This window comes from Colobus angolensis, unplaced genomic scaffold (genome assembly GCF_000951035.1).
Source record: "Colobus angolensis palliatus isolate OR3802 unplaced genomic scaffold, Cang.pa_1.0 Scaffold148, whole genome shotgun sequence".
Taxonomy (NCBI): Eukaryota; Metazoa; Chordata; class Mammalia; order Primates; family Cercopithecidae; genus Colobus; species Colobus angolensis.
This window is the reverse complement of record NW_012114577.1, coordinates 2,792,239-2,799,630: the sequence shown is the minus strand read 5'-3', so window position 1 is coordinate 2,799,630 and position 7,392 is coordinate 2,792,239. Positions and strand designations below refer to the sequence as shown.

General features: G+C 47.7%; 1 pseudogene; it reads left to right on the top strand.

Moving 5' to 3' along the window:
* The window catches only part of LOC105507314, a 47,726-nt pseudogene extending 40,587 nt beyond the window's left edge, over positions 1-7,139 (top strand).
* The last annotated feature ends 253 nt before the right edge of the window (positions 7,140-7,392 follow it).

The following is a 7,392-nucleotide window of genomic DNA, read 5'->3' as shown; positions in this document are numbered from 1 at the left end:
GCCGCTTGCTGCTCCTCACAGGGCAAAAGGCAGAAGAAGAAGAAGAAGAAGAAGAAGAAGAAGAAGAAGAAGAAGAAGAAAAGTATTTGTCATAGTTCCGAAAGCTGAAAAATCTATGACAAACATGCCAGCAGGTTTGGTGCTGGGTGAGCGCTGCTGTCTGCGTCCAAGTTGCTGCCGCTTGCTGCTCCTCACAGGGCAAAAGGCAGAGAGCCAAAAGGGCCTTGCTAGTTCCCTCCAGCCATGAATAAGGCACTAATCTCATCCACGAAGACGGAGTGCTCAGGGCCTAATCACTTCCCAAAGGTGCCACCTGTTAATATCATTGCATCGAAGATTCAGTTTTAACATGAATTTTGGAGGGAACACAAACATTCAGATCACAGCACATGGTAACACATTTGGGTCTTTTTTTTTCTTTCCAATTATGATGAGAAGATTGGAAGTTTTAATCAAAGGAAGGAAGAGATCTGGTTGACGTTTTAAATGGCTCATGCTAACAGCTGCATGAAGACTAGCTGGTAAAAGGGCAAAGATAAACTATGTGGGGAGGCTACTGCAACAGTGAGGGTGAGAGGTCAAGGTGGGCTGGGGCCAGTGGCAGCAGCAGGGTGGTGAGAAGTGATTTGGTTCTGGATATATTTTGCACATTGATCTGATAAGATTTGTTGATGGGTTGGAGATGCAGAGTGAGAGGCAGTTGCTGATGCTGCCAAGGGCCCTGGCCCCAGCTGTGTGGTGATTCCACTTATGCAGGTGGGAGAAGCTGGGGAGGAATAAGCTTAGGACCGTCAAGACTTTGGGCTTGGATAGTTCCCCTATGAGACGCTAATTAAACACCTGAGTCAAGCTGTGAAGCAGCAGTTGTACACATTGTATAACAGGTGTGATGTTAAAAATATTCAACAGTTCCTCAGAAACAAAACACAAGATTACTGTATGATCTGGCAATTCCACTTCTGGATGTATATCCAATGAGAATTGAAGGCAGGGACTCAAACAGATATTTGTACACTCATATCCAGATCAGCATTAGTTACAACAGCCCAGCATTCATCAGTGGAAGAATGGATAAACAAAAGGTGGTCTATCCATACTACAGAAGAGTATTCAGCCTTGAAAGGGAAGGAAATTTTGACACATTCTACAACAGAGATAAACCTTGAAGACATTATGCCAAGTGAAATAAGCCAGTTAAAAAGGACAAATACTGCAGATGAAATACGTAGGGCCGGGTGCGGTGGCTCATGCCAGTAATCCCAGCACTTTGGGAGGCCGAGGTGGGCAGATCACGAGGTCAGGAGATCGAGACCATCCTGGCTAACATGATGAAACTCCGTCTTACTAAAAATACAAAAATTAGCCGGGCGTGGTGGCAGGTGCCTGTAGTCCCAGCTACTCGGGAGGCTGAGGCAGGAGAATGGCGTGAACCTGAGAGGCGGAGCTTGCAGTGAGCCAAGATTGTGCCACTGTGCTCCAGCCTGGGTGACAGAGCAAGACTCTGTCAAAAAAAAAAAAAGAAAGAAAGAAAGAAACAAAGAAACAAAGAAAGAAAGAAAGAAAGAGACTTAGAGGAGTCAAACTCATAGAGACAGAAAGTAGAATGGTGGTTGCCAGGAGCTGGGGAGAAAGAAAAGAGGAGTTGGTGTTTAATGGGTATAGAGTTTCAGTTTGGGAAGATGAAAATAATCTGGAGATGGATGGAGGTGGTGGCAAAATAATGTGAATGAACTTAGTGCCACTGAACTGCACAGTTAAAAATTGCTTAAATGGTCAATTTCATGCTATGTGTATTTTATCACAATAAAAGCAATTCAACAATCACTGTGGCAGGGGTACTGACCAGTCAGAGTGGGTACTGGCCATAAAGAACATAAAGGTCTAACTATAGCAGGGAGCTCCGTCAAATGCCAGCACTGGGTAGCAAGTGCATAGTTCAAAGCAGAGGCCTGGGCCCCCATGCAAAGCTGAAGTTAAAACTAGGGCACTGGTGAGATCACCCAGGGAGAGAGTATAGGTAGTGGGGGGCAAGAAGGTAAAGAAGATTCTCCAGCTTCTCCATGACCAACGCGCCAGAACACGAAGCTATAAAATGAAGCCTTGTGCTGGAGGCAAATCTGAGATGCGCGCAGCCTCCAACTGAGCGCATTCATGCTGAGATGCATCCATTTCTGCAGTGCTGGGCTTCTCCTGCAGCCTAAACATACAGACATTCTTCCTTCCACTGTGGCCATCAGTGTCCTCTTTGATCTGTCCGTCTTCTTTGCCTTCTGCGTACACTTAGTTGCCTAATTGACCTTCCCTCCAGTTGGTCCCTCCAACCGGTTCCCAAGACTACAGTCCTGTGGAGGCTCTCTTTCTTCCTGCCTGAACTAAGCCACCACCTCCTCTTGCATCCTGGTCTAAGATGACGGGCAGAAACCACATCCAGGGATGTCAGGTGCATCATGGACAGTGTGACTGAGAGTCACTACCCTGGTAGGACAGTGAGGGGTGTGGAGCGTAGTTCCAGAGACTGTGGCCCCACAGGTGAAGCTAGGCTGAGGACACATCAGGGCAGCCAGGTTTCAGAGAAAAGGGCTATTCCAAGTCCAAGGGTGAATGAGGTCAGGGGAGGAAGAGGAGCAGGACACTGACTCAAGGCTCGCGCGTGAGTCTTTGTGTATTTCTGTCAATCATTGTGTTGCTCCTTTCCCAGAGAATCCTGATTTGCAGCACATCAGCTGCTGATGCCTCTGAGCTGGTCTCTCTGCCTCCCATCTGTCCATCCCAAATTTCTTTTTCTAAAGCAGGGTTTGGAGAGGCGTAGTCCTTGCCTTAGGCCATGGGCATGCAAATCTTCAAAGCTTCTTGCTGTACAGTTGACATTAACATATCTTACCCTGACATTTGCAACCCTCTGTGGTCTGCAGTTGCCCAGTATTTCAGATCTACATCCACTGCGTGGTTCTCACCTACGACTGCTCTCCCTGCTGGCTGAACAGTCCTGAGCTCTCTGGCCTCTGCACCTTTGCGTAAGCTTTTCCTTGCAGCTGGAAGACTTTGTTTCCCTTATTCTTTTTGACCACTAGTTGCCAAATCCTGTGCACAGAGGTGAAATTACTATAAGGCTAATGAGTTTTAAGCTTCAGGCTCCTTCCATTTCAGGTTCATCCCTTACATGGGCCTGGAAGTATCATAGCAGGCAGTTCCCAAGACCATGTGTTTTGCAAAAATAACATAAATAGATTAAGACTTTCGGCTGGGCGCAGTGGCTTATGCCTGTAATCCCAGCACTTTGGGAGGCTGAGCAGGTGGATTTCTTGAGGCCAGGAGTTCAACCAGTCTGGTCAACATGGTAAAACCCCATCTCTACTAAAAATACAAAAATTGGCCAGGCGTGATAGTGCACACCTGTGATCCCAGCTACTTAGGAGGCTGAGGCAGGAGAATCACTTGAACCTGGGAGGCAGAGTTTGCAGTGAGCCGAGATGATGCTGCTGCACTTCAGCCTGGGTGACAGAGCAAGACTCCATCTCAAAAGAAAAAAATAAATAAATAAGCAACATAAAATAAAGACTTTTGTCTCTTTTCACCTCAACTTTGCCTCTACACACCTCATTAGCTTCTTGTCGTATTGAAGTGGCTTTGGACATTTTTGGCATCTGGTTGAGTGAAAATTAAGTCAGGGAGGTATTTAGTTTGAATTTGGTGGAACATTGATGCAATTTGCAGTCTCTTCAGCCTATATGAAGCTATCGCCAGCTGTTCTGATGTAGAAGTGGCTTGCAGGGACATCCTTCAGCTCCCTGTGCTTGCTCCTGTGGCATTTCCACAGGGAGGACAGGGTCTGAGGTCATATCCCAGCATAAACATGTCCTGTGACCCATGTCCCCAGAGCCAGGCCGATAGGAAAGTGGAAACAGGATTCACAATGTGTGGAGCCAGAGTCTAGTCTTCAGAGAGTTTTTCAGCTATCAGATGTGTCAAATTGTAAGGAGAAGATGCTGTTTCCATCGACACCTAGTCCAGATGGAAATGCTCTGCTGTCAAGAATGTGCCCGATACCATAGCAGGACTGGGAACCAACCCAAATGTCCGTCAATGACAGAACGGATTAAGAAAACGTGGCACATACACACCGTGGAATACTATGCAGCCATGAAAAAGGATGCGTTCACGTCCTTTGTAGGGACATGGATGAAGCTGGAAACCATCATTCTGAGCAAGCTATCGCAAGGACAGAAAACCGAACACCGCATGTTCTCACTCGTAGGTGGGAATTGAACAACGAGAACACTTGGCCACAGGATGGGGAACATCACACACCAGGGCCTGTTGTGGGGTCAGGGGAGGGGGGAGGGATAGCATTAGGAGATATATCGAATGTAAATGACGAGTTAATGGGTGCAGCACACCAACAGGGCACATGTATACACATGTAACAAACCTGCATGTTGTGCACATGTACTCTAGAACTTAAAGTATAATAAAAATAATTGGCCTATTCTTTTATAATTGTTGGTGTTAAAATGACCAAATAAATTAGTTCACTTCCGTAACCTAACAAAAAAAAAAAAAAGAAACGAAAGAATGTGCCAGAGAATGCAGACGATACAATTGCGAATGCACGGAACAGACTTTGGGGGCGAGGAGGTGATCGGGCGGCCCAAGGTTGATTGAGACACTGGTGACTGTGGAACCCTTAGAGGGGTTGTTTCTGTGTGGTTGTGAGTGTACATGTCTTTATGCTGGAACACACCAGCCTAACATTTGGTGTGTGTGTGTTCACGCTACACTACATACATATAGAGTGTTCCATACTATATAGACATAGTTATGATTATCTAGTTGCATAACATACAAAACAGTTATGAATTATAGTCCATGACAATGAAGTCAAAGGAAGCCCAGCGATTTGTTCATCACAGAAAGAGTAGAATTTGGGATTTTCATTTTAATCCATTGACAAGCAGCGTTTCCATGCCCTGTGTGCACGGTTCCAGCAACAGTTTGCTCTTACCTGGGTATCAGGAAGGGGCTCCCAGCCAGGGCAATCAGAGAGTCATTCTCGCTGACTGCCCCAGCTCACAGTCCTTCTCCTGCCCCAGTAACATCTGGCGAACCATGAGACGGGGGAAGAGGAATGGGTTTGCTCAGAACTCTGTGAACGAGGCCATGGGACCTGGGGCACACCCAAAGGAGCAAGAAGCAAGCAGACCCCAAATACATATTGACCCAAAGGCCGATCTTCTGACACATCCACACACATCTCATCACACATCCTGGGAAACAGTGTCACGTCTGAGCTCCGGAACTCCAAACCTCTCATAGTAGTCAAGAGAACACTGGGATGAGTTTAGCTTTTGAGAACCATAAATGTGCCCAAGTGTTGGTTTGGCTAGCAGACTGGAAAATTCTTAGGGTTAAAATTCAAACAAGAATAATACAGCATTGCTAGTCATGACTACAACATTTACTTAAATTATGCTCTTGGATCTCTATGAAGACAATCCAAAACATAATTAAAACTTTTTTTTTTTTTACTACAGAGGATAAGTTTTGATTGTACACACACACACACACCCGCCCCCAACACACACACACTATAATATCTATACATATATTTGCCATGAAGAAGTAATGGGAAAGTAAAGGGTATTCTCGAGTTGGCAGCAAATGCCCAGAGTGGGTGAAACTGATGTCCATGCTCTGGGCACGGGGAGCCTCTGAGCAACCCGCACTGCTCTGCCCTGGCCTGAGCATGTGAGCAACCGGCACTGCGGTGCCCTGGCCTGAGCGTGTGCTCAGAGGCCTGCTCCACGTCTCCATGACCTAGTAAAGCACGATAGCCTCCTCCCTCCCTGCCCAAAGCATTAGAATGTCAAGCTCCAGTCCCTGTGAATGCCATTGTCTCCCTTCCCCCTCAATCCCCCCAGCTCCCCCTCCCCCACGTCCTGTCTGTTTTAAAGAATGGGCACCCAGCATTCCCCCCTGCTTCTCAGAGGGAAGGAAGGCAGGTGTACGGGAGAGATCTGGGTGGTTGTGGAACAGGAATGGAACCTCAAGAGAGTAATGAGGCAGGAAGGGAAAGGGCAGGTTGAGGTGCAAGAGCTGGGACTTCATAATCTCTGTGAGTCCTGGAAAGGAGAGGGGTTTGCTCGGAGGGTGATTGCCTTTCATGGGCTTCTTGGGGGTGGTGGCCTTTTGATCTGCGATGCTGCTCCGTCCAGCCCTGGGCACAGAGTTAGCCCTTTCTCCAATGCATGGGGCTTCTGCACTGGATCAGCGCAGAACCTCGGGAAGGAGGGTGAGGGCTCTAATACTGGAATGCCCTGGAAAACCACCAGGAATCTTGGTGTCCTGTAGCCGTCTCTCTCCAGGGCCTGGGATTCCTCATCTGCATCTGGATATCCTTCATCTGTCAGCCGTTGCCCTGTCCTTGGTGAACTGATTGTTAGGATCAAAAGCAGCCCACACCTTCCTCTGGGACAGTGCAGAGCGCGGGGGCCAGAGGCTCAAAGCACCTCCAAGCTGAGATCAGAGACTTTGGATATCGCTGATCCAGAGGCTTCCAAACTTTTCCTGGTGATTGAATTCTTACCACAAAATCCAGTGAGGAGCTCCAATGCCTCAAGCAGATGGAAGAGGAACTGCTCTTCTTGAAGGCAGGGCAGGGCTCTCAGATGGCAGGACTCATCCCACCCCCTACCACGGGCTCTCCAGGGTGACTGTGGAGCCCCAGGGCTCTGTGGAATATGGTTCACAGAACACCTGCATCTGCTGTTGGGATGCCACCAAACTGTAATAGCAGCACGCTGAGTCTTTCATCAGAAAGAACCATCTTATCATCTGGAGGATGGTCAGGAAAATAAACTCAAAAGCCAGCGCCTCTCCCTTTAGAACTCTGCTCCTGAGGTCACCTTTCAGTCTGCATAAGTCCTGCCAACCTGGGCGCCCCGGAACTTCTCAGCGGATCCATCCCCTCTTCCATTCTCTCCCAAGGTTTTAGCTGCATTCTGCTCTGTATGGTCTTCCTCTCCTCTTTATACAAACTAGACCTTCACCCGCTGCCCACTATGGCGCTGCAAATGCCATTGAGATACATTTGTTTTGGTCCCAATGTCTTTTGGGGCTCCAAAAAGCGCCGGAAAGAGTAATGTCTTCAGCCATGGCCCATGTAATGCCTTTTCCCCATGGGTCAGTGATCCATGCCTCCCCAGCCTCCCTTGAAGCCTTCAAGTCTGTGTAGAGGTGCCTTCTGTTCTCTGGGCATTCCCCACTTTGTTGTAGAGAAATTGTTTTCTACTCAGCGGCTTTCAGGTAGATAGAGAAAGTGCACGCGGTATGAAGGATGTGAAGATGGGGGGCTTGATGTCGTAGGTCATGTTTTGTGGTTAATTCCCCCACATA